The sequence below is a fragment of the Bubalus bubalis genome, chromosome 4, assembly GCF_019923935.1.
Source record: "Bubalus bubalis isolate 160015118507 breed Murrah chromosome 4, NDDB_SH_1, whole genome shotgun sequence".
NCBI classification, from domain to species: domain Eukaryota; kingdom Metazoa; phylum Chordata; class Mammalia; order Artiodactyla; family Bovidae; genus Bubalus; species Bubalus bubalis.
This window is the reverse complement of record NC_059160.1, coordinates 131787118-131813601: the sequence shown is the minus strand read 5'-3', so window position 1 is coordinate 131813601 and position 26484 is coordinate 131787118. Positions and strand designations below refer to the sequence as shown.

The 26484-nt window shown below is 38.9% G+C and overlaps 1 protein-coding gene across 2 annotated transcripts in view; it reads right to left on the bottom strand.

Annotated features, from left to right (window-relative positions):
* Positions 1-26484, bottom strand: part of CHRM3 (cholinergic receptor muscarinic 3) — a 570675-nt gene that overhangs the window by 296195 nt on the left and 247996 nt on the right. Inside the window, exon 3 of one of the 2 annotated variants that reach the window (XM_045165530.1) lies at positions 15170-15232. The exons of the other annotated variant lie outside the window; for it this stretch is intronic. The gene's annotated coding sequence lies outside the window, so the exon portion shown is untranslated. The remainder of the gene's footprint in view (positions 1-15169; positions 15233-26484) is intronic. 2 annotated transcript variants of the gene reach the window in all.

The following is a 26484-nucleotide window of genomic DNA, read 5'->3' as shown; positions in this document are numbered from 1 at the left end:
TCCCTATCTCTGAAAATTTTCAGTTGTGGATGTGTCTGGTGGTGGAAGTAAAGTCCAATGCTATAAAGGACAATAGTGCATAGGAACCTGGAACATTAGGTCCATGAATCAAGGTAAATTGGAAGTGGTCAAATAGGAGAAGGCAAGAGGGAACATCAACATTTTAGGAATCAGTGAACTAAAAGGGACTGGAATGGGTGAATTTAATTCACATGACCACTACATGACCTACTATTGTGGGCAACAAAGATCCCTTAGAAGAAAAGGAGTGGCCCTCATAATCAACAAGAGAGTCAGAAATGCTGTAAAAGTGAAAGCTAGTCACACAGTCGTGTCTGACTCTTTGTGATCCTTTGGACTGTAGCTTGCCCGGCTCCTCTGTCCATGGAATTCTCTAGGCAAGAGTACTGGAGTGCATTGCATTTCCCAGTCCTTGGGTGAAATCTCAAAAACAACATAATGATCTCCGTTCCTTTCCAAGGCAAATCATTCAATACCAGTAATCCAAGTCTATGCTGCAACTACTAATGCTGAAGAACCTGAAGCTGAATGGATCCATGAAGACCTACAAGACCTTTTAGAAATAACATCAAAAAATTATGTCCTTTTCATCACAGGGGATAGAATGCAAAAGTAGGACATCAAGAGATACATGCAATAACAGGAAAATTTGGCCTTGGAGTACAAATGAAGCAGGGCAAAGAATAACAAAGTTTTGCCAAGAGAACCCACTGGTCATAGCAAACACCCTCTTCCAACGACACAAAAGAAGACTCTACACATGGACATAACCAGATGATCAATACTGAAACCAGACTGATCATATTCTTTGCAGGTGAAGATACAGAAGTTCTATGTAGTCAGCAAAAACAAGACCAGCGGCTGACTGTGGCTCAGATGGTGAACTCCTTATTGCAAAATCCAGACTTAAATTGAAGAAAGTACAGAAAAACACAAGGCCAATAAGGTGTGACCTAAATCAAATCCCTTATGATTATACAGTGGAAGTGACAAATAGATTCAAGGGATTAGATCTGATAGACAGAGTGCCTGATGAACTATGGATGGAGGTTCATAACATTGTACTTGAGGTAGTGATCAAAACCTTCCCCAAGAAAAAGAACAGCAAAAAGGTAAAATGGTTGTTCAAGGAGGCCTTACAAATAGCTGAGAAAAGAAGAGAAGCAAAAGGCAAATGAGAAAAAGAAAGATATACCCATCTGAATGTAGAGTTCCAAACAATAGCAAGGAGATATGAGAAAACCTTTCTAAGGGAATAATGCAAAGAAATAGAGGAAAACAACAGAATGGGAAAGACTGGACATCTCTTCAAGAAAATTAGAGATACCAAGGGAACATTTCATGCAAAGATGGGCTCAATAAAGGACAGAAGTGGTATGGACCTAACAGAAGCAGAAGATAATAAGAAGAGGTGGCAATAATACACAGAACTATACAAAAAAGATCTTCATCACCCAGATTACCCACAATGGTATGATCACTCACTTAGAGCCAGAAATCCTACAGTGCGAAGTCAAGTGGGCCTTAGGAAGCATCACTACGAACAAAACTAATGGAGGTGATGAAATTCCATTTGAATTATTTCAAATCCTAAAAGCAGATGCTGTGAAAGTTCTGCACTCAATATGCCAGCAAATTTGGAAAACTCAGCAGTGGCCACAGGACTGGACAAGGTCAGTTTCCATTCCAATCCCAAAGAAAGGCAATGCCAAAGAATGTTCAAACTACTGCACAATTGCAGTCATATCACATGCTAGCAAAGTAATGCTCAAAATTCTCCAAGTCAGGCTTCAACAGTACATGAGCCAAGAACTTCCAGATGTACAACCTGGATTTAGAGAAAGGAGAGGAACCAGAGATCAAATTGCCAACATCCGCTAGATCATAGAAAAAGCAAGAGAATTCCAGGAAAACATCTACTTTTTTTTCATTGACTACACTAAAGCCTTTGGTTGTGTGGATCACAACAAACTGTGGAAAATTCTTAAAGACATGAGAGTACCAGATCACTCCTAGGGTCCAGCCCTGGTTAGATCCAGGGATATCCTCAGGAGGACTGCTTTGGTGATTGAAAGGATTGATAAAAGGAGAAAGAGACAGAGGCTTGACCTGACTGGTTTACGTGGGAAACTAATAAAGTTCGTGACACCGAACTTGCTCTGACCATGGAGGTCGCAGGCGCCCTCTCGAATCACTGAAGATGCCTCACCTTAGGCACCTTCTCGAGTGGGTCTTAGAAGCCCAGGCAAGTAAGTGGTCTCAGAGAGCCCCCACGCTCCAAATCAGTCATCCTGAAGGAAGAATAGAGAAGAAAAGGAGAGAAAAGGAAGCAAGAACGACTCGGGGAGACCAAGTCTGATGAGCAAGGCCTGTAGCTTTATTTTCAAAGGAAGCTTATATACCTTAAGTTGTGCATAGAGGATAATAGGGGGGTATAAAATCATGCAAAGTCAGCAGTCTTTGATCCTTATCGAGACCAGGCTTTCTTTTCTGCAAACTTAATGTATACAAATAAATGCTTTAGGTGATTTACATCATCTTCTGGCCAGAAGGCCTATTAACATTTTATGACTCTTTGTTCTGATAAAGGTTAGTTAACCAGAAAACTTGTTTTTTCTAAGAGTAATTATTTTACAGTTTGGCGCCATCCTTTGAAAGTGTTAAAGTTGCATTCCTATAGGGCAAAGGTGCAGTGGGCTTACAACAAGGAAAGAATTTATTACCTTAAGGGTCTAAAGTTGTTAGCACCAAGGCCACTACTTATTTTTTTCTATATACCAACTATATTAATTAATATACTCCCAAGGACACAATACAGGGGATGTGGAAACTTGGGAGCAAGCATTGGTTCAACAATGAAATCTACTAGTTCTATTCTAACAATCTCTAACTCCCCATACCATTTGAATATCTTAAGCTTCCCGTGCCTCTCGTGGTTGGGAGGCTGTAAACAATCGTATGCGTAGCTGTAGGAGTTGGGGTAAACCTGTCAGGCAAGTTAGAGACCCATCTGAGGGGTCTGGATTGAAACACTCTTATTAGGCCCAGGAGGCTAATTAACTAGAGCTCTAAGATGATTTCTTTCGGAGAAAGGTGATCGGGGATAGCCCCGCGTTAATGTCAGAGGAGTTGGTGAAAGTCGTAAAATAGTAAAACAGACAGATTCTGGTTTTGGAGTAGATGCTCAAGCAGTTCCAGGGGGTCCCTTGAGTCCTGACTCAGTCGCCTTTGCATGTCAGGCCTCTCCGCATGACCTTTGTCATGGGTGGGAACTCCCATGCTGGCTCCCGGCAGATCACCTTACCTGCCTCCTGGAAAACCTGTATGCAGGTCAAGATGCAACTGAACTGGACATGGAAAATGGACTGGTTCCAAATTGGGAAAGAAATCTGTCAAGGTTGTATATTGTCACCCGGTTTACTTAACTTATATTCAGAATACATCATGTGAAATGCCAGACTAGATGAAGTGCAAGCTAGAATCAAGATTGCCAGGAGAAATATCAATAACCTCAGATATGCAGTGGAGAAGGCAATGGCACCCCACTCCAGTACTCTTGCTTGGAAAATCCCATGGACAGAGGAGCCTGGTAGGCTGCAGTCAGTGGGGTCACGAAGAGTCTGACACAACTGAGCGATTTCATTTTCACTTTTCACCTTCATGCACTGGAGAAGGAAACGGCAACCCACTCCAGTGTTCTTGCCTGGAGAATCCCAGGGATGGGGGAGCCTGGTGGGCTGCTGTCTATGGGGTCACACAGAGTCAGACACGACTGAAGTGACTTAGCAGCAACAGCAGCAGATATGCAGATGACACCAATCTTATGGTAGAAAGCGAGTGGAACTAAGGAGCCTCTTAATGAAGGTGAAAGAGGAGAGTGAAAAAGCTGGTTTAGAAGTCAGCATTCCAAAAATGAAGATCATGGCATCCAGTCCCATCACTTCAGGGCAAATAAATGGGGAAATAATGGAAACAGTGACAGACTTTATCATTTTGGGCTCCAAAATCACTGCAGATAGTGACTGAAGCCATGAAATTAAAAGATGTTTGTCCCTTGGAAGAAAAGCTATGACAAACCTAGACAGTAGATTAGAAAGCAGAGACATTACTTTGCCAACAAAGATCTGTCTAGTCAAAGCTATGGTTTTTCCAGTGGACATGTATGGATGTAAGACTTGGACTATAAAGAAAGCTGAGCACTGAAGAATTGATGCTTTTGAAGTGGAGTGTTGGAGAAGACTCTTGAGAGTCCCTTGGACTGCAAGGAGATCAAATCAGTCAATCCTAAAGCAAATCAACCCTGATTACTTATTGGAAGGACTGATGCTGAAGCTCCAATACTTTGGCCACCTGATGCAAAGAGGTGACTCCCAAGAAAAGGCCCTGATGCTGGGAAAGATTGAAGATAGGAGGAGAAGGGGACAACAGAGGGCTAAATGGTTGGATGGCATTACTGACTTGATCGACATGAGTTTTAACAAGCTCTGGGAGGTGGTGAAGGATAGGGAAGCCTGGCGTGATGCAGTCCATGGGGTTGCAAGGAGTTGGATGGACTGAGTGAACAACAAATCTCTGGTATCCTGATCTTCACTCACATTTCTTTTTTCTCTTATACTCGCTTGCTGTAACACTGAGACCTTGTATGGCACATCTTTTCTATTCTCACAACAATCCCATATTACAGATGGAAAGGAAAGTGTAGAGAGTGAAACAATAACCAACATTGTGTAGGCAAAAATATATATATTCTACACAATTTACAGTGTCTCAATTATTCCTTATCCTGCCTATGAGTAGGGTCATCTTTAATCGCCATGTTGCACAAGAAGCACTCGGGTAGAAAGGGCCAAGTGCCTGATCCAAGTTGATGTAGCCAGTTAGTGATGGAGCCTGGGTCCCAGCATTGGAGTGCAGTCTGGAGCCTGTGCTCTTACCCACCATCAGCTAACCCTATGGGGGTCCCAGAGCTGATAGAAAGTTTCAGATCCAGAACACAAAAATCTGTCTGAAAATAAAGCCCCTAAAGTTGGTCACTGTGCACATGGCTTACTTTCTTCAGAGCCATCCTTCTCAACCTAAAGGACAGGCTTAAATCTGGAATTTATCTGAACTCAAGGGCACACAGAAAAGTAATAATGATTTGAGGATTGCTTCCTTTTCTGACCATCATCATCTGTATACTCACTGGCATCTGTGCTCATGCATCTACCCAGGGCCAGCTCAGTTCACTTTTCTCATTCACACAAGGTCTTTACTCCTGAAGTGTCCCCACCTTTCCCATCCACTGTCAGTTTATCCTTCCTTCCTTCCTCAATTATTTGCATCATTTCATAAGTGGGCTATAAAATCTCTCATATTTAGAAAGTCCTCATTTGGTTTCAGGACCTGCCCTCCTCTCTCTGGATGACAATCACTACCACACAATGCTTCCTTTTACAGTCAAGCTTGCCTACAAAGTCTGCTATACCATCTACCTCCACTTCCTCACCTCCAACTCCGTTTTTAACCCCATTTCATATCAGACTTATGTTTCTCTGACTCCTAATATTTATATAATAAACATTGTGCTACTCTTATTATCAAAATACATTAAAATGTACATACAGCATGCTTTCATATAGGGCACCACACACACACACACACACACACACACACACACACAAACACACCTTAAACCAAAAGATACTATGACTCAATAAGACTGTGTATATTGATACTATGTATAAAATAGAAAACTAAGGAGAGCCTACCCTATAACACAGAACTCTACTCAATGCTCTGTGGTGACTTAATCAAAAAGAGGAGATGTAGGTATGCATATGGTTGATTCACTTTGCTGTACAGCAGAAACACAATATTGTAAAGGAAAATATTCCAATAAAAAGAAAACTGTGCATATATGCCAATTCTATAGCTCAATTCTCTATATATCACAAATTTATGTATCAGTATTATCCTTTCCTCATGCTTGACACTGAAATCTTGCCCCGGAAGATTTTATACAAATTTATCAGCAGGTTAGTATGAACTCTCCTCTTTTGCCAGCCGCCCCCGTGTTGGCCCCTCCACCATGGTTCACGAAAGGTCTCATCTATTGTGAATAGTCTACTAACTGGCTTCCATGTTCCTCCTCACACCTTGGTTTTTGCTCTACCTTGATAGCACCAGGTTGCCTTTTGCTTTCTCCTGTTCATATTTGCCCCTTTTCTGTTATCTCAGGCTTAAATGTTAGAGGGGAGAGGGCTGGCTCTATTCAGGGCCAATACTAGGTGTACAATTGATGCATCCTACTCTTTATTCTTTTGTAGTCCACACCCTAGGGTTAGAAGGTCTCTCAATACCACTTCCACATAAATGGCGCATCCTCTACCACAAAGAAGCTGGTAATTTAAAGATGCACACACAATGGCCACACAGAATGAACAACCTCTAAGATCCTGGCTCTCTAGGAGAAGAGTGGTTTTCCTCTCATGGAGGAAAAACTAATTTAGACTTGGGGAGAAGAGGCCAAGAAGAGGTCTTCCCCACACACTCTGAAGGTCAGTGGAAATTATCATGTATAAGTCATGATCCAGTAAAGGGAGGAGACACAAGTGAGCTCAGAAGAGGGGAGGAATTGATAAGAAATAAAGCTTAAAAATTAAGCAACAAAACACATCACATGCTAAGAAATCTAGGGGTTTTCTCCCTTTAAGTCAGTGAGGAGTCTGCTCATGTCAAACAATCAAATAGTTATTATTTACTGAGAACTTACAATGTGCCATTTATTATTTTCACAACACTCCTGTGAGGCAGATGCTATTATTTTTTCCATTATACAAATAAGAAAACTGAGAGACACAGAAGTTAAGTGATGCTGAAGGTCAGACAGCAAGGAAGTGGCTCAATTTGAATTATAATGAGATTTTCATTTCAGAAAGGGAGACGGATGCATTTAGTGTCTGGGTAGATCCTGCATAATGCACAGAAGGCTTGGACAGAGGCGTGGAGAAGTGGAATGGGGCAAGAGAAGCAGAGGAGTTAGGTTCCGCCATCCTGACCGGGGTCAAGGGTGAAAGCCCACAGAGTGGTCCAGTTGGATGCACAGATGCGGACTAGGGAAAAGATGTGTAGGCTCGAGGCAGAAGAGATCTGAGTCACTGGGCTGAAGACCATATCTTAATCCTGGAAATTAAGTGAATTAGAAAGAAAAGAACTCCGAATAGAATTTTGGTGGAGGCAGGGAAGGGGGTTTGTACTTAAACAACAGACAGAAGGGGAAAAAAAAAGAAAGAAAGAAAGAAAGGAAGGAAGGAAAGGAGGGAGGGAGAAAGAGAGAAAGACAAGGAGGGAAAAGGGGTACCAGGAGATTTAATCAGACTGAAATTCCTTGGAAAGCAAGGAAAGAGAGAATTTCAAAAAGGTCAGTGGGGAATAAAATTGGCAGAGAAGTCAAGAGAGTTAAGGCTCAAAAGTTCTTGGGGTTTATCAGCCAGAGGATCTCTGCTCATTTTGGCAACTGCAGTGCCAGTGAAGTGGTGGAATCAGAGGCCAAACTGCAGCTCTTTGAGGAGTGCTAGACACATAAGGAAATGGAAAGAAAGAACATGGTCAAAGAAGGTGAGAGACAGAGAAGGAGGAAGCCATAAAAATCAAAGGAAAACTTAGGCAGGGGTGCTGTTTCTTTTCCCTTTGCGACTTGAACCCATTTTCCATTTACATATGAAAGACAAATCTTCCAAAGAATTTCAAATCTTCATGAAAAAGTATGAAGACCCAAGAGACAGTCAACATAAAACTGATATAGGGAAGGAGTAAGGTCCAGACTTCATGCTGTCTTTTTAAATTTTTTTGATGTGGACCATTTTTACAGTCTTTATTGAATTTGTTACAATACTGCTTCTATTTTATGTTTTGTTTTTTTGCCCATGAAGCATGTGGGATCTTAGTTCCCTGAAGAGGAACTGAACCCACACCCCTTGCGTTTGAAGAAGTCTTTACCACTGGACTGCCAGGAAAGTCCTCCTTCTGTTTTTTGAATCTATTCTTTCCTCTTGCTGACAGTTTCCTTTTTTGTCTCATATCACCCTCTTCTTGTAGAAGGGTCTCTATGCCCTTGAAGCCATATAAAAATGGTACATTTTCTTCCACCTTGGAATGTCATCATTCCACATCATAAACATTGTATCACTGTAAAAAAGTGATACACGGTAAAAAAGAATCAAGAATGTCAACAGGCTAAAGATATAGCCCATGCCAACTATGGAGTCATAATCTGGTATTTAAACTACTTGGTCTCATTACTTAAATCTGGCCTTACATGCTCAGTTCAGTTCAGTTCAGTCGCTCAGTCATGTCCGACTCTTTGCGACCCCGTGAATCGCAGCACGCCAGGCCTCCCTGTCCATCACCATAACACTCACTAAAAAAATGCATGTAGCTTGTCATCAAAACTGGACTGCAAGCTCTTCATGAGAGAAGCTGTGTATTAAAGTATTAGTACAGATGATCTAAAATTTCATCTCAGGAACATACAGCAGGAATTGAATAAGTATTCTGCTGAAAGGAAAACAGGACCGAGTTCGCAATCTTAGAATAATAAGAAACTGTGTAAATTGAATTTTCTTTTTTCTCCCCTAGGATATGCTGGAATGTAAATATAGCATGTCCACAGCTTTTGCCTTTTATCACATTATGAGATCTGTTTTTTTTCCCAAAGCATTTTTATATGTGCTTTGAATTTATCTCTTCTTATACTTGCATGCATGCTGCATGTTGTTTGATGTGAAGATTGAGCTTCTCATTTTCACATTACTTTCTACAATTTTCACTGTAAGCCTATGAGTTTCCTCATTTCTCTCCAAATGTAATTTAAACTAGCCATGTTATGGAACAGTGTCTAAAACACTCTTTCTTTAAAAAGTATAAACTACTAACTTCAAATTTCGATTTTTACAAATCATCTCTATTACTTTACCTGATCACTCCTAGTTTTCTATAACTACTCTTTTGTTACAATTTTTATAATTATCCCATAAGATTTATTTTATTTTTAGGTCTATATTCTGATACTCTTTCTGTGAATTTTACGTTCTGTGTCTTAAATACTACTTTGTGATATATTTTTGATCATTTGATCAATTTACTTTGATTTTTTTTTGCTTTTTATTTCTTTTGCATATAGCATAACACACAAATGCTCTTTGTATTTAAAAATATTATCTGTGATTTTCTGCTTTATTTTGCTCCTGATTTGGATTTTCTATTTCTTTTAGTTCAAATGTTCCACTGAGAATTTAAGTATTTTTGTTTGTTTAAGAAAAGGAGATTGTTTTCTTTTGGGGTCATTTCTGAAAATGAAATTGCTTTTTCATCTATTCCCATGTAATATATTAAAATCTTGCTAGAGAACTATTAGATTTTCTTTTTTTTTAATTTAATTTTATTTTTAAACTTTACATAATTGTATTAGTTTTGCCAAATATCAAAATGAATCCGCCACAGGTATACATGTGTTCCCCATCCTGAACCCTCCTCCCTCCTCCCTCCCCATTCCATCCCTCTGGGTCGTCCCAGTGCACCAGCCCCAAGCATCCAGTATCGTGCATCGAACCTGGACTGGCAACTCGTTTCATGCATGATATTTTACATGTTTCAATGCCATTCTCCCAAATCTTCCCACCCTCTCTCTCTCTCACAGAGTCCATAAGACTGTTCTATACATCAGTGTCTCTACCTTCACTTAAAGTGCCTTTTTAAACCTAACTGTGGAGCATTCCATGTGTTGGGCAGTAGTACCCTGGTGTATAAGATCCACACTGAAGCCCTGAGACCCCCATGTGGCTAGCAGGGCCTGAGTAGGGGGCCCCAGTCCTCAAGAGTCTGATAATGAGCCTCAAGTCTCAAGGCTGCAAGGATAATGGGGACCCCCAGTACCTGCTGCTCCTCTGAGATGCCCTAAGCACAGCTGGGGTAGCTTCTGCCACCCAAACATCGAACTGAGTGTCTAGCCAAAGAGTGAGCTGTTGGCTTGCAGGGACCAGGGGCTGTGAATGGATGAAGGAATTGGAAGGACAGGTTGCCAAGGGACCTGGTACAGAATAGGGAGGCGTACCAGGAGTGGATCCAGGCTGGGGGTCTCCGGTGAGGACAGCTCTCCACAGCAGGCCCACATCTTTGTCTTCACCTAAAGCTGGTACTTGTGTTCAGTACCCACCCTGAGATTCAGGCAGGGACCCCTGGGCTTGTGCATTACAGTCTTGCTTCTCAGAGTGCAGTCAGTAACAGCAGCAGCTGGGTATGTAGCCGACATGCAGAAGGGTAAGTTCACCTTAGCCCTTATGAACCAAAATCTGTATTTGAACAGGAGATTGCACACACATTTGTGCTTGAGAAGCACTGAGTCAGAGGAGCCATTCTGGCTTTTCTCTCGACATCACAATTTTTAAGGGACATGGCCAGGGCAAACTGGCTTCCTTTTTGAGCAGACTTCATATACTCAGGTCCCCAGAATCCTTTGTCCAAAGGCCCAAAACTACTCACTTCTAGGGTACACAGTGGGTCTTCACCAGATACATCCTCCCCTGCATCCAGGACCGAGCAGGTGGTCAAGGAACCACTGTGACACAGTGGGAGTGGGTGGGTAGGGCTCTTCCAGGCTGAATATTCATGTAAGGCACTGTAGGAGCAGCAGAGTCAGGGGTTGCGGGGAGGGGTGGGGGGTGGTTGGATCCAGGGCATCCAATTATACTTTAGCTCCTGGTCCCTTAGACAGGGTTGAGGCTACTTCTGTTCATTTATACCTGATATACCCTTCTAGTGGGGTCCAAGCAATGGGCAGGGTGAGGCTATTAAAGCATATATGATTTCTACAAAAATTTTAAATATTGGATATGAAATGTTAGGTTGGATTCCAGAATCATATGCCTTATCCTAAGAAATTTCAACATTACAGTTTTCAGTGAAAGAATGTAATGGCTGTCATATTCCTTAGGTGTAATTTCAATCCAAGGAACCTTCTGAATGGCTATGAAAATCAGTTTTAGACTTTTTATCATCTCATTTTTCTTACCAAACATCCCACAAATAGTAACTATCAAGACTTTGGAGAGACAACTGATTTAAAATTATAAATACAAGTCATCATGTCTAACATAGTATCTTGTAAGGAAAAGTTACTTGTGAATTTATGGTTTTCAGTAAAATGTTTGACAATATTCATTTGGAAATTCAATACTTACTCTTATTTCCAAACTTTTTATTTTTTATTCTTCTCTTTAAAATTTATTTTTCTGAAATATAGTTGATTTATAAGATGTTAATTTCTGCTGTATAGCAAAGTGATTCAGTTATACATATATATACATTCTTTTTCATATTCTTTTCTACTATGGTTTATCACAGGATTCTGAATATAGTTCCCTGTGGTATATAGTAGGACCTTATTGTTTATCTATTCTTTATATAATAGTTTGCATCCGTTAACCCCAAATTCCCATTCCATCCCTCCCCCATTGACCTTGGCACCCGTAAGTATGTTCTCTATGTCCTTGAGTTTGTTTCTGTTTCATTAATTTCTCATCACTTAATACCAAGTATATGTATTGAATTTTTTTTCAAAAAAGTCCATACGGATGTCCTCAAATCCTAACTAATTTACCCATGTACCTATCATACAAATCTCACATCAGCATAATTAAGTGAAAAAAGGTGAGAAGCATGTATACTCAGCTAGACAAAAGCAAAGGGACCCAAAACAGGCAGAGTGGAGAAGGATACTCCTTTCCATCACATACAGTGTCTCTGGGTCCCAAATGTCTATCATTTCTGACTTTTATTAAAAGTTTATCATTTTATAAAGTGGATTTCCTTCCTTTGTAAAATTTTTCAAAGATTTTTCCCCCTCAACAGATCAGCTTCAAACTTTTTAAAACACTTTCCTAACATACAATTATCATCTTCCAAAGATCCAAAAGTACTGTCAATGTGACTGAAATCAGAATGTAAATATTTTATAAACAGCTGTCAAATCTCAATCAGCAGAAAACAAAAAGCCCCCAAATTGCTGTAATCTAACCACAAGGCTACATCATTTAATTGACAGATAAGACATTTTTCGAGCTTCCGTTTTCTCATCAGCATTTTAACACATTTGCATAGCGCGCCATCCTGGATTGTCCCTGTGACAACTGACTGGAAGATGGGATAACTGAAGCTCTCTAAGGGAGAAGCTTAGCACAGTAACTGCATTCAGTTTCATGGAACATTTTTCATACTCACTGTATTTGGAATTTCAGTTACTAACAGGGACTAACTATTGGCATCAAGGGAATATTATCATGGCCATTAAAAAAAAAAGGCTAACTTTTGCTTCTAGCAGTTTGATAATTTATTATTTCATTCTGTTGGGTCTTCATTCAACAAAGATTTCTAATCATCTATGTGCCAGGCTTAACTAATAAATCTATGTAAGATCCAAAGGACTGGGCTCTTTCACCCATTACAACTGATAAGAAATGCCACTAGTGGGCTGCCCTGGGGGCTCAGTAGTAAAGAATCCACCTGCCAATGCAGGAGATACGGGTTGGATCCCTAATCTGGGAAGATCCCACATGCCATGGAGCAACAAAGCCCATGTGCCACAATCACTGAGCCTGTGCTCAGCATGGGAGCCACAACTAGGAAGCCCAAGTGCTGCAACTCCCTAAAGCCTGTGCTCCAAGAGAAGCCACCGCAATGAGAAGCCCATGCACCGCAACTAGAGAGGAGTCCCTACTCACCCAAACTAGAGAAAAGCCCACACAGCAGTGAAGACCCAGCATGGCCAAAGTATATAAATAAATAAAATTATTTAAAAAAAAGGAAATGTCACTAGTGAAAATACCACAAGTGGTCCCTCCAAACGATACTGCTATTTTCATGTTCATTGCTATCTGTCCCCTTTCCCAGAATTTGTTTTTTCATCTTTTCCTCTACTTTTCTCTCCCCACCCCACCCGCCATCTAAAGCAATAAGCCTTTTGGGGACATCTATAAGCACTGCTTATTTTTTTTTTGGTTTTGAGATATTTTACCTAAGGCATTTTCTGACTCTATATTCATTCATTCAATAAATATTTACTAAATTTCTTGCATGGAACAGGCATCTTTAGAGGCACTGTAGTTCACACAGTGAAGAAGAGACTAGGGAATCCCTGCCCTCAAGGAGCTTAGGCCATAAAATAAACCATAAACACACATGAGAATTCTTCATGTCTTTCCTAAATCCCTCAAGCTACACAAATAAGTATTTTTTCCATATGGGAATATTTTAATGTGCCTTAAAAATAAAACTTCTAGTTTTTAAAAGGAATTAAATTTGGGTTGCTGGAACAGTGCTCATTTACAGAGAGAGAATAGTTATTTGGATTCTTATGGTGGCTCGGCGGTAAAGAATCCGCCTGCAATTCAGGAGATGAGGCAGGAGCCTAGGGTTGAATCCCTGGGTCTAGATCTCATGGAGAAGGAAATAGAAATCCACTTCAGTATTCTTGTGTGGGAAATCTCATGGGCAGAGGAGCCTGGTGGACCCCAGTCCTTATGGTTGCAAAGAGTCCCACTTGACTGAGCATGCAGAAGCGTGAGAACACAGAATAACAAGCTCTAATCCAGGTTCCCCTGGACACTAGTTTTGCACACTGAACGGATTTTGGTGTGGGAACAATAGAAGCCAGGAGACCATCAGGAAGCTTACACAGTTGTCCCAGCAAGACTGAATGATAATCAGGGTGGTAACAGAATAAAAAGAAATTAAGAGTTTCATGATGTATTTAAAATAAAGAACAGGAACAGGAAAATAGCTGATAACTCTTTAGTTCAATGGCCATAAAGAAAAAAGTTGACTTTAGTAGACATACCACTTCCCTGCATTAGCAATGGACATCCAAAAGGCACGTTATTATTTTATATTAAGAGAGTACCAGTACACTGTTCATTTACAAATAAAGAACAAAGGTCCAGAGAGGTGAAATAGCTTTTTCAAGCCTTCAAAAGCTGCTGTCACCTGCATTTCCCATTTCCTATTTTCCAGCCCAGGGACTTTTCCATTAACCAGCACCTCCTTCCTCCGACTCAGCTCAGTACCTTATTCAATATCTTGCATGACTTTCTTTGGAAAGGAATTTTATTATATAATTTATCTTTAACCTGTATTTTTTTCTGAGCCTAATGAATGTAAAGTATATTATATCAGGATTATAGTTTAAAAGCTTAGTTTTGGTAGCCATACTTGCACCATTACTCCTAAACCTTTATTTTAAAAGAACAAAAAGCCAAAGAAGAAACTTGGAATTAGTATTTCCTTTATCTGCTTTCACAAGCAATTTCAATTCATCCTGAGTCCCCCAAACCAGATTTTTCTGTTTTCTATGTATGGAATAGCCTTAGTTCACTTTGTTTTATAAATGGATAATTTAGTGGAATGTCTGTGTTACTGAAGAACATTCAAAGGATTAGTGTATTAATAATCCCACAGCAATAGTATAGGCTCCTGGCATCATAATGTGAGGACCAGCATTAAGGTAGCAGAGTACAGGGAAGGGCATCTGACATGTCCAAGATCAAACCTTGCCTTTGACACTAAAGTTCTTAACATCTCAAAGCATCAGTTTCCTCATTTGTAAAATGGGGATCATAATACTTAACCCTGCTGGCACTATTTGTGAAGACTAAATAAAGTATAGAAATACGTCCAGCATCTTGATCAGATATGAATGCTAGAACTAGCTAATTATCCATTTAGATTTGAGTATCACAAGACCTAACAACCTTGTTGAAGTTCAATATTTGTCTCATGCAATAAGAAATCTAATGGCATTTTTAAAACCCTTATGTTACTAGTTAAGATACAAACAAGCTTTTGAAATAAAATCAACTTATCTCATATTTCAACAAATGCCTTCATTGTAATTTTGAATCTTATGAGCAAATAAGTAAAAAAAAAAATGCATCTTTATTAAGATACACAGAACTGAGCATGACTGTATATTTACATTAAGATGTATACTGTAATGATTATAAATTGTATTAAAAAGCACCAAACAGAATTCCTATTCCTCCTTAATCTCTTCTCATAAATCAAGCCATAAGCGCCCCTTTTAAAGCAAAGATTTCAACTCATGAAAGGATCTTACCTTATAGTACCTTACTGGAAGTTCTGAATGTCATTTATTCCGCCTCTAATTAGAACACAGGTGCTAGAAGAGAATAAGAAAATGGAGCTTACACAAAGCCAGGATCCTTGAAAAGGGAAAGTCAACTATTACACACAATGATTTGAAGAAATATAAGAAAATTACAAAATTTTGTAGAAAGTGATTTCCTATATCATGACACAGGTGGTCAGAGAGTTAAGGAACCTGTTATTGACAAAGGAAACCTACCTATTGACTTTGGATGAAAGGCTTTCTACAGTTTCACCTCTCATACCTGCCAAAGCTCCAGACACAAAGAAAGGCATCAAGTAAGAAGGAAACAAAAGAAGTTGCTTATCCCTTATTCTGTGTGTTAGTGATGGTATCTTACTTTTCAGTAAATGAGTCAGCACTGTCTACTTAGAAGTTCTAGTCCACTATCTTCTTCCAGACACTATTGGGAGTATATACACACTATTATCTTATGACTAGCTAAATTCTAACACAGAGATAGAACCAAATCTTTATAAACTGAACTATAATTGACATACAATATCCTATTAGTTTCAGGTGTATAACAGTGATTCGCTATTTGTACACATTATGAAATGATCACTGCCATTAAGCCTAGATACCATCTGTCATAGTATCTAGAATTGATACCATGGTATCTAGAATTGATGCTTTTGAACTGTGGTTTTGGGAAAGACTCTTGAGAGTCCCTTGTACTGCAAGGAGATCCAACCAGTTCATCCTAAAGGAAATCAGTCCTGAATATTCACTGGGAGGACTGTTGCTGAAGCTGAAACTCCAATACTTTGGCCACCTGATGCAAAGAACTGACTCATTGGAAAAGAGCCTGATGCTGGGAAAGATTGAAGGTGGGAGGAGAAGGGGACAGAGGATGAGATGGCTGGATGGCATCACCGACTCAATGGACATGAGTCTGAGTGAACTCCGGGAGTTGGTGATGGACAGGGAGGCCTGGCGTGCTGCTGTCCATGGGGTGGCAAAGAGTCTGACAGGACTGAGCGACTGAAGTGAACTGAAATGAACCATCTGTCATGGTACAAAGTTGTTACAATATTATTGGTTGTATTCCCTATGCTGTGCATTGTATCAATGTGACTGATTATTTTACAATTGGAATTTTTAAACTCTTAATCTCCTTTACTTATTTCATCTGTTTTTCCATCTCTCTCCCCTCTTGTAGCCATCAATTTGTCTTCTGTATCTATGAGTCTATTTTATTTTGTCCATTTACTTGCTTTTTATACTCCACATATAAGTGAAATCATATGGTATTTATTTTATTCCCTCTGGCTTATTTCCCTTAGCATAATACCCTCTGCTGCTGCTGCTGCTGCTGCTAAGTCGCTTCAGTCGTGTCCGACTCTGTGCGACCCCAGAGATGACAGCCCACCAGGCTCCCCCGTCCCTGGGATTCTCCAGGCAAGAACACTGGAGTGGGTTGCCATTTCCTTCTCCATAATACCCTCTGGGTCTACACATGTTGTTACAAATGACAAGATTTCATTCCTTTTTATGGTTAACATTCCAGAATACTGCATCTTCTTTATCCACTCATTTATCAATACACAGTTCAATTGCATCTATATTTTGGATACTGCAAATAATAGGGGTACATATATCTTTTAAAATTAGTGTTTTTATTTTCTCTGGATAAATATCCAAAAGTGCAATTGCTGGATCATCTGATAGTTCTATTTTTAATTTTTTGAGGAACCTCCATATTGTTTTCCATAGTGGCTGCAATTTATATTCCAAGCAACAGGGTACTAGGGTTCCTTTTTCTACTCATTCTTGCCAACACTTGTTATTTCCTGTCTTTTTGATAACAGCTACTCTGACAGGCATTAGGTTGTATCATAGTTTTGTTTTGTTTTTTTTTTAATGTGGACTATTTACTTACTTTTGACTGCACTGGGTCTTTGATGCTGTGTGTGGGCTCTCTCTAGCTGTGGTGAGTGGGGGCTACTCTCTAGTACAGCACACACACAGACTTCTCATTGCAGTGGCTTCTCTTGTTGCAGAACATAGGCTCTAGAGTGCACAGGCTTCAGTAGCTGTGGCACATGGGCTCGGTAGCTGCAGCTTGCAGGCTCCAAGGGCATGGGCTCAGTAGTTGTGACATACAGACTTTGTTGTCCCACGGCATGGGGGATCTTCTCAGACCAGGGATTGAACTGGTGGCCTCTGCATTGCAAGGTAGATTCTTAACCACTGGACCAACAGGGAAGTGAATCACTGTAGTTTTGATTTGCATATTTACCTGATAACTAGTCATGCTGAGCATCTTTTCATGTGCTAGGTGGCTACCTGTATATCTTTGGAAAAATGTCTCTTCAGGTCTTCTGTCCATTTCCTAATCAGATTTCAGATTACTTTTTTTTGACATTTAGTGGTATGAGTTTTTAAAACATATTTTGGATTTCAGTCCCTTATCAGATATACTGTTTGCAAATATCTTGGGATATAATCAAATCTGAAAGAAAATCCCATAACCCCATTTTGGACACTGGTATTCATAATTTTAAAGAGCACAGAGCCTAAGAATTGGGCCCTGAATCTTAGAAAAGCATCTCTCTTAGAAAGTTGGCCGAGAGAAAGAAAAAGGCATCAAGTTTCACGAGAGGAGAAGGAGGGAAATGCGTTCTTGTGAGGGATGTCCTTGAGGATACAGCATCCATCCGGAAGGAATAGTAAGCACCAGAGGAGAACTTGAGGACGAAACCTGACAAGATATTATTGGATTTTTAAAAGGAGGACCTTGCAGTTTCCTGAGAGGTGAAGGTTAAGTCAGATGACCAGAGGATGAGAAGAGGCTGCAAGGTGAGAAGTAGAGGGATTCTAGGGGCATGTGTAGAGGGATTTCCTCAGCAAGGATGAGAGAAGCTCTTCTGAGGCTGTGCAACAGGATAATCCAAGAGATGGAGGAAAGCTTGATTGATAATTTAGAGATAGGTTTATATCTTACATGTCTTTTTAAAAAAAGTATCAATTTGCAAAGGACTGGGGAGAAAGAAAAGAAAAAAAGCCATTGGTCCTTCATAGTTTGAGAAGCACTATTTTAAAGAACATCAGCCACTTTGCCAGCTCAGCATCCCTCCCCCTCTAGGGCCTCTCCCTCTGCTATGGCTCCCAGTGCTGAAACTATCCATTAAAGGACCCTCTCCTACTTTCGGCAAAAGGAGGGCACCTGACCCAAGGGAGGCCTCTTAGATTGCTCTTCTCTTGGGAGCCCCAATCAGAGGAACGTGTCTTAAGGAAAGCAATGGTAGAAGCTAATCTTTAATGAGACCCATTCACTTTATCTATGGGGAGACTGAGGCTAGTGAGTCAGTGAGCAGAGGTCACTTGAGTCCAGGCTATCTTTCCCACTAACAGCTCTGCTCTATTTAGATTCTGGCATCTCTTTAGGAAACAGTATCTCTACAATGGGAACTTCATGAGAAAATTCAGTAGTATAGTAACATGCTCATTCCTACTAGAGGAAGTGATGGGTAAGTCTTCAAACAAGGAAAACCAATCTTGCTGCCAAAAATGCAATCCATAAGAGTCTAAAATAAAGAAAGTATAATCAAGGAATATGGAGGCCTCTTTAATACTGCTTCTGTCTTTCCTCTGAAAACAGACATTTTTCTGCTGTATGGGACGTACCAGTGAGCCTGGAATTCATATTTCACCATAGATTCTTCTTTGAATCTAATGGGCCAAAAGGCAAGTACTCTGTGAGTTCCACTGAGGCATGGGCCAGTCTTATAGTAACTTACTAAGTGTCTTGCATACAGTAGTTTCTGAGTAAGTCTTTGTTATATGGGTTTTATCATTAAAACTAATAAATATCCAGAACACACTTGCCTAATTTACAATTAGGGGTCCCAACACGCCTACATATTGAGATTCACATCATTTAAAGTATGTAAATACATATCTCTCAATAATAAAAATTAAGTTGCATGATTAATAACCAAAAGAAACAAACATCATTCAATCACTAAGGTACCTGCTAATAAAAAGACCTTCTGTGCTAAATGAACCAGAGAACAATAAATAAGATTGAACACCCTGAAATTTATCTAAGTTTCTCTAGTATTAGATTCAGCAAAGTATTCATTTTGAAAACCAGCAAGGGAACTGGCTTTCACTTCACTTTCACTTTCACTGAACTTCACATTCACTCTATTGCAAATTAATTGTATATGACATTCATGAAGGAATAAGCTTCAAATCTCTTAGTATAAATGACAGGCTCTTTCGAATGCTAGCAAACATGGCTTAAAAGGTTTCATAATCAAAATATGATTGGTGATTCCAGAGACTGTCGTTGTAATTATGCAGTGAGCTAAATAATTTGGAAAACAAAGAAAGAGACAGAATAATAATTATGGAAGACCGGGTGTCAGGCTCTTTTAATAGGTCAACAAAACATGACCTTGATTTAGGATGTATATAGAGAATGGTAGGCTATTTTGATAGTATCTTTAAAGTATCAGTTTCTTTCTATCAGCTTATCAGGTGTTTCTTGAACACAGACTCTGAGAAGACCACTCAACGAGGTAGTAGTTTTGGAGGCTTAATATAATTTGAGTTGTTCCTTTTCCTTAAAAGTTTTTCAAAAATCAGATTTCCCTATTTTCTAATTATTTTGAATGTGTATATTCTCTTATACCTAGGAAGATGCAAAGCATTTTAATGGATATTTTGCAATCTAAGTGGATGATAAATGAATCTGTAGCCCTCTAATTTGGACAGCATTATACCTGCTCACAGTTTTGAAACAAATAAGCTTAGCTAATTAACTTCTAGAATTTGGATGAAATTAGAGCCGAAACTCTCAGAGAAGACCTAGAATATTTCCCCACTTAATTTCACAATATCTTTGTTTGAAGACCAAATAACAAGTGCTTTGACAAAACTGAGCCTAACAATTTGTTTCATGGGAATAGGATAAATATAGTTTCAAAATGTAGATATTATGCTAGGTCTGGTTTGCATTCTGTATTCATGAAAAAACAGCATTCACTAAATATCGTTGTTCATTCAGATTTGTATTCTGATTTGTTTCCTTCAGAGCCCTTCTCACTTTAGCCAGCCCATCACATCCAGAGAGAGAGAGGACTAATGAAAAGATGCAACAGTTCTTATGAGTAAAATTATTCATTCCTCTGTAACTGAAGGAAAACAAAAATAACAGCAGGGGAAAGAGGTTAAGAGAAGAAGTTGTTTCTTGTGCACCAGACTTGTTATGTTTCCCATTTGCAGAGGAGGTTCAGGGATCAAATAACTGTCTCCAAGTTGGCCAATAAGAAACAGGTAAAATTGATATACAAAAGCTTGGATCTTTTCCATTTTAAATTCCACTTAACAATAGAATCAATACTAACAAGAACAGCAACAACAAATATTTACTGAATGATTGCCATATTCCAGGTGCTATTCCAAGGCCTTGACATACATCCAATCATTTCATCTTCACAGCCCTATTGTTACTTGCATTTTATAGATAAAGAAACAGATATCTGTTCGCTTGCTCTGTGTAGAACCACAGCTCTACAGAGATTGAGACAAAAACTTGGTGCTGAGTCATCCTTTGCCATCTACATTCCTTCGCCTTTGTCCATCCTTATTTTAGTCATCCAAGTAAATTCATGTTTACTTATTAACACAACTCCTGGTTTGAATGGTAGAGGTTCCATTGGCCTATTATTCTCTCCAAGGATTGTGAAAAGAGGTTTAGCTGTTTTGATTAATGGGCATTACAGCAGCACAACAAGAGTTTTTGGTGGATATCAAGTGCTCTAAAACAGGCTCTACCTGGGTATTCCAGGCAGCACAACACTGTGGAAGGGGAGACAGCAAATGAGAATGGCATTGCAGAGAAAGAAAAGCACTCACTTTGGCAGTTTGTTTTTTTTTTTTTTTTTAAATCAATGAGTGCTGTGTCACCCTTGACTGAAGCTTGTGAATGAAGACTGTTCCTGCCACATTAGAAAACAAAGGATGTTGTGGCCATCAGGCCATCAGCCACTTCAGCTGCCCCTTAACAGTGTAACCTGAGGGGATTCAGGAAGAAGAAAAGCAGAACACTAGTGTGAAATAGTTACAGTGCATATCAAAGGAATGGTTTTAATAAGCTCAGACTCTTGCAACTTCCTATACATAGAAGAGTGCTAATTTCATTAACTAGAGATGTGTATTTCTCTTTAATTAACTATAATCATTTGATGTTCTGAGTATCGAGTTACTTTCCAAAAACGCCTTTGTATCCTGACTCCTCCGTTACCTCTTCAGAGCAGTCCAACAGTGGCTGTCTCCTGGGCTGAAGTCCTCAGTATGTCTGCCCACCAAAACATAATTCTCAGCTTTTAGACAGTGCATTGTTTTCAGCTGACAAATGTCTGAGGAGACACTACAAACCCAGAAGAATGGCCACTGCGCTAGGTTGGGCTGATGGAGAGCACAGTATCAGAAGTCTTCTGGGTAGGTTCCATATTTGTTATCAAGATGGTAGCCAACTTGTTGGCTCATATAAGCTGATAAGCCCTCAGACAGTGATTGGAAGCATGGGCAAAATTCAGTATTCTGGGGTAAGTGGACTGGTTAATAGTGTAGCAGGTCAGATGATTAAATCTCTTACCTTTGGAGGAGGTGTGCTGGCGTGGGGGTAGGTGGCATCTACATTTAAGAATGAGGAGAGCAAAACAGGACCTGAAGAAGTTAAATTAAAGACTGTCTCTTGCCAAGACCTACTCCAGATCTCTTGAGTGTTCTCCCAGAAGCCACTAACAGAGGAATGAGTCCCATTTAATGCACAGAGACTGGGTAGGCCTGAGACTTGCAAGGTGATAGCTTTAAATTCTTACAAGTCCCTGAGCCTGAGGCCTACAGGAGTGGATACTGAGACTCTTATAAAGTCTCATTACACCAAGAGTTCAAGAAATTCAAGGCAGTATCAAATGACAATTAAGTGGAAAGTATTGTTTTCCATTTCAGTTTTGGCAGAGAGTCTTAATGGGAGAAGAAAATGTTACCCTCATTTGTAGAAAAGGACCACTTGTCAATCCAATTTCAGCAAACCTAATCTCATACTGCTGAGATAAAAGTTGGAGGCTGAATTCAACTTGATACACAAAACAGGGTGAAGAGTATTACTCTAACTTTGTAATTTCACTTTTTGTTCTGTGGACATAGAAAAGTGACTAAAAGGAATTTCACCAATAATATTAATGTTTGTTGGTTGGTTCTTTCTGTAATTAGATGTGATTTCTGTGTTCTTTTATATTTTGATTTTTTTATAAACCAGAAAAAAGTATTAGCAACCAACTAATACTTCTATAGTGGCAGTTAAATAATAGAAACTGATGTCTTCTAACATCTGAGATTTAAACAGTTCTTTCTGCACTAAAGCTGTTTTAAAAGGAAAAGTTTTTAAAAGACATATTTTTAAACATAACTCTTTAGAAAGATATATGCATATATTATGCATAAAATGTTAAAGACATTTTAACAATTTAACAAAATAATGCATGCCTTTATAAAATTAGACTTTAAAGATTATGACTGCTGGCTGGAAAAGGCAGTTAAATGTCACTTAAATTTACTGCTTTTACTAAAAGATGGAGTGAAAACTTAGAAAGCAGAAACTTAGCATAAAATGAAACATATACAACTCTAGTATCCTATAGTATCCCAGGCCTATTTTCCTCCCTGTTATGGACTGAATTGTGTCTTCCTCAAAGTAATAGGTTAAAGCTATAAGTCCCAATGTGATTTAAACAGGATCTTAAGGTTGCGGCTGTAATTCAATAAGAATGGTGTCCTTGTAAGAAGAAGTACCTGAGTGCACTTGAGAACATGTGCTCTCCCTTCCCCTCCCACCCCAAACCCCATCCATACAAAAAAGGCCACAGGACGCACTGACAAGGCACTGTCTGCAAGCCAAGGACAGAGGCCTCCCCGAAACTGACTCTGATGGCACGTTGCTCTTGACCCATCAGGCTCCAGAACTAGGAAAGAAGAAATGTGTGTAGTTTAAGCTACCTAGTCTGGTATTTTGTTATACCAACCCTAGACTAGTACACTCCCAATGTTATATTCAATTCTACAGTAAACAAAAGCCTACAGATTATGTTGAGCTTTATCTGTAGTTTTGGCTTCTACCTTTCCTTAAAACTCATAAATTTATAGAATGTTTAAGCTGAAAAGAATTAAAGAATCACTTAGCCCAAGTCCTACCATTTCTGAATTTTGTCCTTGGTTTCCAAGTGGTGAATTTAAAATGAAATATGACCTTTGAGTAAAACATGTGTGATGCCAAAAGAGAAATATCCCTCTTTGCTAACTAACACCTTTCAGTATAAAGATAAAAATCAAATGAGGACATTCCAAAACCATAGCTCCTTTCATAATACAATTAATTTGAAGGCAACTCATATCACTGGATATTGTGTAGGAACTATTATATCTTTAATTCAAAGAATGAAGGTTATTTATTGCATATGATTCACCACAATATTAAATTGGTAAGATAGGGTGATCAAAAAGTAGTTAATCTGTATAACTGGTAGAAATGAGGTAGGAAGAAAAGCCATAGGTTAAAAACTTACATTTTTTCTTTTATTCAGAGAAATTATTAATTTTTACCTTTTTATTCATAGTGGAGACACAGTTATGTATGAGTTGATATAGGCATTTGTGGATAAGCTTAGAGATCAACTTATTTCTAATGCTAAAGTACCTATGTTAACAGAGTGGGAAGAATACTAAGGAGAAGGAAGCTGTTTTGCTCAACCTGGTTCTGTCATTAATTTTTTTGTTCTTACAGTTCAATCTCTGTCAGCCCGAATTCTAGGCTGCCTAGCAACTTAGAAACAGAATTAAATGACTATCCCTGTATAATAATACATAATAAAATAGTTTCTTTCTAAGTAATAAAGCTCATTTAACAAATGAAACAATACTCAAGTTACATAAAAGGAAAAAATGATTTTATTTCCTCTCATTCTCACTCCCAAATTCGGTCCCTTAAATGTTAAATTTGATGTTTATCATTTCATGTATTTTCTCTTTTCATTCAAAATTACCATTTCCTTTACTGTTCTTCTGTCACTGTATTATAATGCATATTCCCTTCTCAGTAAACAATGCAGCACAACTTCCTCATCCATCCCCGTGGATCTAACACGTGCTTTTTAAAAAATTTTATTTATTTATTTTAATTGTAGGCTAATTACTTTACAATATTGTAGTGGTTTTTGCCATACATTGACATGAATCAGCCATGGGTGTACATGTATCCCCCATCCTGAAACCCCCTCCTACCTCCCTCCCCATCCCATCTCTTAGGGTCATCCCAGTGCACCGGCCCTGAGCACCCTGTCTCATGCATCGAACCTGGACTGGTGATCTATTTCACATATGGTAATATATATGTTTCAATGCTATTATCTCAAATCACCTCGCCTTCTCCCACAGAGTCCAAAAGTCTGTTCTTTACATCTGTGTCTCTTTTGCTGTCTCGCATACAGGGCCATCATTACCATCTTTCTAAATTCCATATATGTGCATTAATATACTATATTGGTGTTTTTCTTCCTGACTTACTTCACTCTGTATAATAGGCTCCAGTTTCATCAACCTCATTAGGGCTGATTCAAATGCATTCTCTTTAATGGCTGAGTAATACTCCATTGTGTATAGTACCACAGCTTTCTTATCTATTCGTCTGCCAATGGACATCTAGATTGCTTCCATGTTCTAGCTATTGTAAACAGTTCTGTGATGAACACTGCGGTACATGTGTCTCTTTCATTTAGGGTTTCCTTGGTGTGTATGACCAGTAATGGGATTGCTGGGTCATATGGGAGGTCTATTTCCAGTTTTTTAAGGAATCTCCACACTGTACTCCATAATGGCTGTACTTGTTTGCATTCCCACCAACAGTGTAAGAGGGTTCCCCTTTCTCCACACCCTCTCTAGCATTTATTATTTGGAGACTTTTTAATAGCAGCCATTCTGACTGGTGTGAAATGGTACCTCATTGTGGTTTTAATTTGCATATATCTGATAATGATGTTGAGCATCTTTTCATGTGTTTGTTAGCCATCTGTATGCTGTCTTTGGAGAAATGACTGTTTAGTTCTTTGGCCCATTTTTTGATTAGGTCGTTTATTTTTCTGGAATTGAGCAGCAGGAGTTGCTTGTATATTTTTGAGATTAATTCTTTGTCAGTTATTTTGTTTGCTATTATTTTCTCCCATTCTGAAGGCTGTCTTTTCACCTTGCTTATAGTTTCCTTTGTTGTGCAGAAGCCATTAAGTTTAATTAGCTCCCATTTATTTTTGCTTTTATTTCCATACTCTGGGAAGTGGGTCATAGAGGATCCTGCTATGATTTATGTCAGAGAGTGTTTTGCCTACATTTTCCTCTAGGAGTTTTATAGTTTCTGGTCTTACATTTAGATCTTTAATCCATTTTGAGTTTATCTTTGTGTATGGTGTTAGAAAGTGTTCTAGTTTCATTCTTTTACATGTGGTTGACCAGTTTTCCCAGTACCACTTGTTAAAGAGATTGTCTTTTCTCCATTGTATATTCTTGCCTTCTTTGTCAAAGATAAGATGTCCATAGGTGCGTGGATTTATCTCTGGGCTTTCTGTTTTGTTTCATTGATCTATATTTCTGTCTTTGTGCCAGTACCATACTCTCTTGATGACTGTAGCTTTGTAGAATAGTCTGAAGTCAGATAGGTTGATTCCTCCAGTTCCGTTCTTCTTTCTCAAGATTGCTTTGGCTATTTGAGGTTTTTGTATTTCCATAGAAATTGTGAAATTATTTGTTCTAGTTCTCTGAAAAATACCGTTGGCAGCTTGATAGGGATTGCATTTAATCTATAGATTGCTTTGGGTAGTATACTCATTTTCACTGTATTGATTCTTCTGATCCATGAACATGGTATATTTCTCCATCTATTTGTGTCATCTTTGATTTCTTTCATCAGTGTTTTATAGTTTTCTATATATAGGTCTTTTGTTTCTTTAGGTAGATTTATTCCTAAGTATTTTATTATTTTCATCACAATGGTGAATGGAATTGTTTCCTTAATTTCTCTTTCTGTTTTCTCATTGTTAGTTTATAGGAATACAAGGGATTTCTGTGAGTTAATTTTATATCCTGCAACTTTACTATATTCATTAATTAGCTCTAGTAATTTTCTGGTGGAGTCTTTAGGGTTTTCTATGTAGAGGATCATGTCATCTGCAAACAGTGAGAGTTTTACTTCTTCTTTCCCAATC